Raw genomic sequence first — 7,274 nt, 5'->3', positions numbered from 1 at the left:
CCTCTACATTTTCTAACTTTCCAGTTCTCAGTGAGTGCAAAATGGCTACATCTCCTCTCCAAAGAGTTAAGCCTCTACATTTTCTAACTTTCCAGTTCTCAGTGAGTGCAAAATGGCTACATCTCCTCTCCAAAGAATTAAGCCTCTTCATTTTCTAACTTTCCAGTTCTCAATGAGTCAATGGTTGGATTACCTCCAACTGAAATCTACCCCTACCAGATTGCCAGACCACCAGTCTTCCACTGCATCTTGGAACAAAACAAGCACAGCTAGGACTTTAGATGAGTTTCTTCCCCCCCCCACCTCCCGATCTGCTTACTTTAAACATTTCAGCTTAAACGTTCCTAAAAAGCTTGCACATTTTTGTTTGCCTTTAAACATTTTTCACACCATCTTGTTTAGCCTACAAAGCATCACCTTGTGCCAATACAGTAAGACAGCTTTTGGATATAAAGAAAGGATCTAAAGACACAAAAAAAGCAGTGTGACAAAAGAAGACATTAAAAAACTGTCAGGGAAGGAGCCATGCTTAGGTAAGGAATTCTATAAGGATGGGACTACCATGGGGTCACGAAGAGTCGGACACGACTAAACGACTAAACAACAACAACACAGAAAAGGCCCTATCTCTTATGCCCACTACCGTAAAGGATGGCACATAATCACACCTTATGTGGCCCAGGTAAGTTCATATGTGTGCAGATGGCCCTTCAGATAACTTGAACTCAAGCTGCCTAGGACTTTAAAGGCAGCTGCCAGCACTGGAGGTTGAGTACAAAACATCTAATTATAATAATTATGTGTCGTCAAATTGATTGAGACTTATGGCAACCCTCTCCATGATTTTCTAAATACTGAACGTTGCCGTTCCCTTCTTCTGGGGGCACCCTGGGATTGCGCAGGCCATTCATGGCTACACAAGCTGGCTTTTTTTTCCCTGAGAGGCACAACGAGGAATTGAACTCGCAATCTCTGGCTCCGCAATCAAAGCACAGGACTCTCCAGTCAGCTTACAAAACATCTACAGAGCACCAGTTTGAGAAAGACTACTATTAAGACAAAAGACATGACCAAATAAAGAAGGCCAACAGAGAGATTTGAGAAGTTGAGAAAGTTGTTGTTGTTCAAATGATCCACTATCCACAGTAATTGCAAAGAAGTACATTTTCCTGAGAAGCATTTCCAGATTGTGCCTATGCAGAAGGACAGAGATGGCAACCAACAATAATGTTTGCTAAAAAGGCAGGTCTAGGTCATTTGTGTATCTGGGCTGTACAAATCTGATTGACTGTGACAGACAGTGCTGAGTAATTGCTATAATCACTCCAGTAGGCACGCTGTACCTTGGCCATGTAAAAGAAAGATGCAGTAAATGGCATCAGAGAAGAGCCACCCCCTCAACCTGACATCTTTGACAGTGGTGATTTGATCTTAATGGGAGGGTTATTCAGAGTTATTGCCATTTCAACAGAGGAGGAATAAGCAAGAGCCGAGTGAGTCCCCTCCTACGTTCGCCAAAGATAAGGGCCTCATTAAAGTGCACAGGAGGGTTTATTTGCAGGTTGACTTGCTGCAGTGATCTCTTGGTGGAGAGCATGATAACAACAGGAAGCGCAAAAACATGTCAGGCAGAACTGGCCGCCGCCCCCACTTGCCTGCTCTTGGAGAGTAGCCACAATTAGGATGGTGTGCCTTCAAAACTTTCACATCAACAAGGCGACATGTCCAGTTTAAATGAGACCCCGTCAAACCCACTTAAAGCAAGAGATGGCAGGAACAATGGCTGCTTCCAAACGGCATACCAATTTTGGGTTGCCAGATTGCTTTGCAAGTAAGCACAATGAAAGAAGGAAAGCCATTTTGCCCTAATTTGCAACTTTTCTTCCTGCATGTTAACACGCTGCCCTCAATTTTTACTGAAGTCTGCCATCTCCCAGGAAAAGAGGAAATTTGGTTGCCATTGACTTGGTAATATTTTTTGTTACTTCCAGCATAATGCCAATAGGCTATCGGAGAGTCTTAGTCTAGCATCATTCTTTTGAAAACACATCCTCCTTTGGTTCCTATAGGATATATTCCATCTGAGAGCATGACCACCCTTCCTTTCCAATGCAGAGTTGACTCCAAAGCAGGAAGGGGTAAAAGGAACTACCCTTTAGCTTCTCTGTGGAAGGTGATGGACATATTAACTCACTAACATGAACTCGAGCATCTGCCCCAAGACAAATCCACTCAGGCGAAAAAGTATAATACATTAGCTTACTGCTCACTCATTTGGTAGAGACAGAAAACCTTCTGCTTGCTGGAGCATTATACTCTCATTTTGCAAAAATTAGTATGCCAGATCTTTATATTGTAATAATTCAAATATTTCACATATTAATAAGCCACTTCAGGGAGTCTTATATTGTCTCCTTGCCAAGAATTGTCCTTGCTGTCACTTACCACAATGGGTCATGGCAACTAATTTGAAATAGTTTGAACCAATCATGGTCCCTTCTGTGGAATATACTGCTAAAACCCATGGCATAAGGACTAGCCCAGTTCATGACTAACAATACAAATACTCTTTGTATTGTATTTGCGAAGGCTTTCACAGCCAGGATCTAATGGTTCTTGACGGTTTTTCAGGCTCTTTGGCCATGTTCTGAAGGTTGTTCTTCCTGACGTTTTGCCAGTCTCTGTGGCCGGCATCTTTAGAGGACAGCACTCTGTGCTCTGGTGAGTACTGTCCTCTGAAGATGCCGGCCACAGAGACTGGCGAAACGTTAGGAAGAACAACCTTCAGAACACGCCCAAAGAGCCTGAAAAATGCACAACAAACTCTTTGTATTGTTAGGAAGATACCCTGTGATGCAGGAAGGATTCAACTGAGATGAATCATCCCTATAAAATGAAGCTGTTTTTTATTGTTGCTGCTGTTCCTGGTGCTGTTGGTGCTATCTAAATCAGGTGGATCCAAGAGCCATTTTGTTACCTCTGGAATTTTGTAGGAGTTGTGCAGACCGCTAAAAATTGGCAGGGAGTGGGAGACAGAAGTCACCAAGCATTCGCTTCCAGTTTTCAAATACGGGTGTTTTCCTGTTAACTAGATACTTAAGGGAATGGGCCTGTAGCCTGTTTAAAATGTGAGCTGCTGCTCCTGAAGGCTTCTAATAGTAGCAATTCACTTTTGGGGGCCAGTGGATCTTTTTTATTTTGGGAGTACAGGTGCAAAGAAGTCCAGTGGAGCAAGGGTGTGCAAAAATCAACCTTACAGAACACACATTGGGAAACTCTTTGCCCACCTTGGTCCAAACAATGGCAGAATAAAACTGAGTGTACAGCATGACTTCATAGCACACTAAACAGGGCAAAGAGACATAAGGAAAAACACATAGAGCACAGACATTTGGAAAGAGTCAACATGCATAGGTGTTTAATTCAAATACTAGATCAGATCGCTGGAGGCTTCATTTTGATGAAGAACATAGCACACACTGAGCAGACAGAGAACTTTTTGAATGTCACAGTGGAGAATGCCAATGTCTCAATACCAACTCTATACAGTAAAGGGAAAAGAATGGGCTTACCAGAGAATGTATTGCTCTGCACATCACAAAGGACATAGAATCAAACTTACTTTCAAGTAATCTTGTACTTTCCTGCACAGAATTACCATGGGGGATTACATCAGACGTGAAAAAGAGACTTAGTTCCAAGAAATACATTATTTCCCTTATGTGCATACTCGAAAGTTTCCATCCTCTTCTTGAAATGGAGAGTGAAATCAGGGAGGCACCCAAAAGAGAAAGTTTTATAATAAATGCATTTTCTGTTCACAGCAAACACCACAGTGGATAAAACAAATACTGTGAATATTTATCCTGGGGATTCAGATTATATGGTCTTGTCTGTCCCAGTATAACTGACTGGACACCAGAATCATAGGAATTCTTGGTTTGGTTTGGAAATTGCTCCATCCCAGCTAAAACTAATAATTCCGGACATATTACACTTGAGACAAAACTCTAGATAAAATTCAGTGAGATGAGCAATATGGAGTTTTCTATTGGAATTCACAGACCTAGAGATAGCTAGCCTTCAGTTGTAGAACCAGCCTCCCATCATCAACTCCAATTTTCAAAATATTCAGTTTTTTTTTTATAACTCCCAGAATTCCATAAGCCATGGGGCATTCTGGGAACTGTAGTTTTTAAAAAAATAGCATTTCCAACTCAGAATGAACTGATACTATATAGCTAACTTTTATTCACTCAACCAAATGCTTTTCTTGCTGAGTTTATTGTAGCTTGTTTCTTGTTCTGATCTGTTGGCAGTTGACACTTCTGATTCTGCCTGCTTCACCTCCAGTTTGCTGTCTGAGATTACTTTTAAGTTCTGCTTTCATCTACCATAGACATCCTTGCTGGAACCTGACATTGGAATGTACTCTGTAGATGAGCAATATGTGTTGTCTGTTTAACTCCATCCAGCTAGAATGCCTTTTGAGCCAGAGCTAATCTTTCCAGACTTTGACACATGAATATTCTGTGGGGCCCAGTTTTCCAGCAAAAATGAAGCCTGCATTTTTAAGAACTTCAGGTGTGAACCCACTGGAATATTGCATCCATGAAAATCTTCTGATACCTATATATAATCTTCTAGTAACTTGATATGGGCATATGTGTACAGGCATTTTTATATCACATAAAAATGCATACTCCTATTCAATGTGCAATAAAAATCCTAGCCAATCATATTTGTAGGAATAAAATATGTGATGATTTGCAACGCTGCTTGAAATATTTAGATGAGTGTCGTATTTTTATTGACCTGATGAGAGAGTGAAAAAAAAAATGTCATTTCCCTCCTAGATTCATTTTCTCAAATTCTGATTAATTCATGCTGGGATAAATGTCCAGCCAATCCTCCTAAGTGGAAAAAGGAAATACCCTGACAAGCATAATCTATGTTGGCAGAGGAGGTGTGGCAATGGTGGCATTGCTTAGCCTTCAGAAAATGAAGTAGTTTACAGTTCAGCTCCTGTGACAGATGGAAGACTTATCAGTTAGACTGCAATTAAACCATCGTGAAGGGTTGGCGGCAAACAAGGAAGTAGTTATCGGACATAGGGAGAATAATAACAGCATCATCACATTAAAAGACATTGGCTGAAATAAGTAAAGTGCAGCCAGAGTAGGCCCATTGAATCTGTGGAGATTTTAGTGAGTTAATACAAGTCTAAGCACCATTAATTCAATGAGCCTACTTTAGTTGTGACTCACTACTGGATTTCCGCCATTGACTCTAGGGTCCTCTGGGAAATGTTGCTGCTGGTAATATTCACAAGTCCAAAAGATTTTTGTCTTGTTCACACACTAGTTTTTCTGTGAAGCGTAGATAAGGTTTATAGTTTTATTTTATATTTTATTTTATTTTTTCCTATCATTGTGGCAACAATATCATTGTTTGGAGCTGATACATCCAAAGTCAGGATGCCCATCATGAAGGACATCATTATAATTTTAGAAATGAAGAACTAGAAGGGACCCAGTAGGTCACAGCGTCCAGCCCCTGTCAAACTCCCAACCTCTGGCTCTACAGCCAGATATCTAAACTGCTGAGCTATCCATCAGTAGGAGTTAATTCAAAGTAAATATGCATATGAAGGGACGTGGTGGCGCTGCAGGCTAAACCGCAGAAGCCTATGCTGCAGGGTTAGAAGACCAGCAGTCGTAAGATCGAATCCATGTGACAGAGTGAGCTCCCGTTGCTTGTCCCAGCTCCCGCCAACCTAGCGGTTTGAAAGCATGCAAATGCAAGTAGATCAATAGGGACCACCTCGGTGGGAAGGTAACAGCGTTCTGTGTCTAAGTCACACTGGCCATGTGACCATGGAAAATTGTCTTTGGACAAAACGCTGGCTCTATGGCTTGGAAACGGGGATGAGCACCGCCCCCTAGAGTTGAACACGACTGGACAAAAATTGTCAAGGGGAACCTTTACCTTTTAAATATGCATATGCATCACTGCCTCCCCAATAGAGATAAATAAAAAATATATAATAACAAAAAATTAAATAACAATTTGCTTCTTTCATTATCCCCACATCTGCAGCCTAAGGCGGATGATTCATTGTGCTTATGACTGAGCTGGTGGCCAACCTCTGTTTGGAGAGCTGAAGACAGTGGGCCATGGAAACATGGAAACAAGGTGCTGAACAGTCTTGAGTCTTACCGAAAAAAGGCAATCCTTTTCAGGTGTAGTTTTTCCTAATCGTTTTTAAAAGGCAACGAGGCCCATGAGAGGCTGAGTTTCTTGTATTGATTTGAGCTAACCAGTCAGTTCTTTGGCTGCAGGCTTCCAGCTGGGTTTAAATCCATATAGGTGGTGTTGGCTGTCATTTATGATAGCCAAAGATTAGGCTCATGAATTTGATGGTGGCTTTTCACTGTACATCCACTATGGCTGAATCACATTAAAATCCCAGCCTGATCAGCCTACAAATCGGTTATGGTTTTAATTGCAGGGATTTACTAGCCAAGGAACACTGAGCTCCAATCTGATTATGACGGCTTCTACAAGTGTAACACTCAGCAGGAAAATCAATCCTGCTTCTGTAATGAAGAAAAACAAGTCATTTTCCAAAAGAAATATGATTATACATTCACAGTTTGGGTTGAAGAAACAGAAGGCAGGCTAATATGGAGCAGTTTTGCTCAGAGGGACTATCTGCTAGCTGAGGCCAGCATAACGAGATTCGATTCTAGTTTAATGTGGCTGCAGCTCAAATCCCATTGGAGAGTTTGTTTGACAATCTGACAAAGTTATCTCAAGAAAAATAGGTTAAAAAACATAAACTTGACTTGGGTAACTGCATTTTCTCTTCAGCACATGGAGTATTTCTATTTTATTTTTTTTGCCTAGAGGCCCTCTTAGCCGTCAGCCCCAGAGGTAATACCACTTTGTGACTCTACATAAACCAAAATATTTTTAGCAAGCATTTTGCTCAAAGAAAAACCTGAACTGTGATCTCAATATGAAAAAGAAACCCACTTTTAGATATCTTTCCAAATAAAAAGAGGAATGAGGGGGACATGAAGCATAATTTGCTGTCACTCCATTGCTGATGCATTCACAGATGTTTCTCTTCAACTTGGCTTATGCTGAACCCCTGAGATACTTTAGTGTGTTAACAGGATCATCATAAAGTATTATATGCCATTTCTGTCTCCTGAATCTCAATGAATTGCATAGAATTGAGTGTTGTTATTTCTTTATTATGAGAAGGG

Source organism: Pogona vitticeps, chromosome 4 (genome assembly GCF_051106095.1).
Source record: "Pogona vitticeps strain Pit_001003342236 chromosome 4, PviZW2.1, whole genome shotgun sequence".
NCBI lineage: Eukaryota > Metazoa > Chordata > Lepidosauria > Squamata > Agamidae > Pogona > Pogona vitticeps.
The sequence above is the reverse complement of the archived record's forward strand: the minus strand, read 5'-3'. Positions refer to the sequence as shown.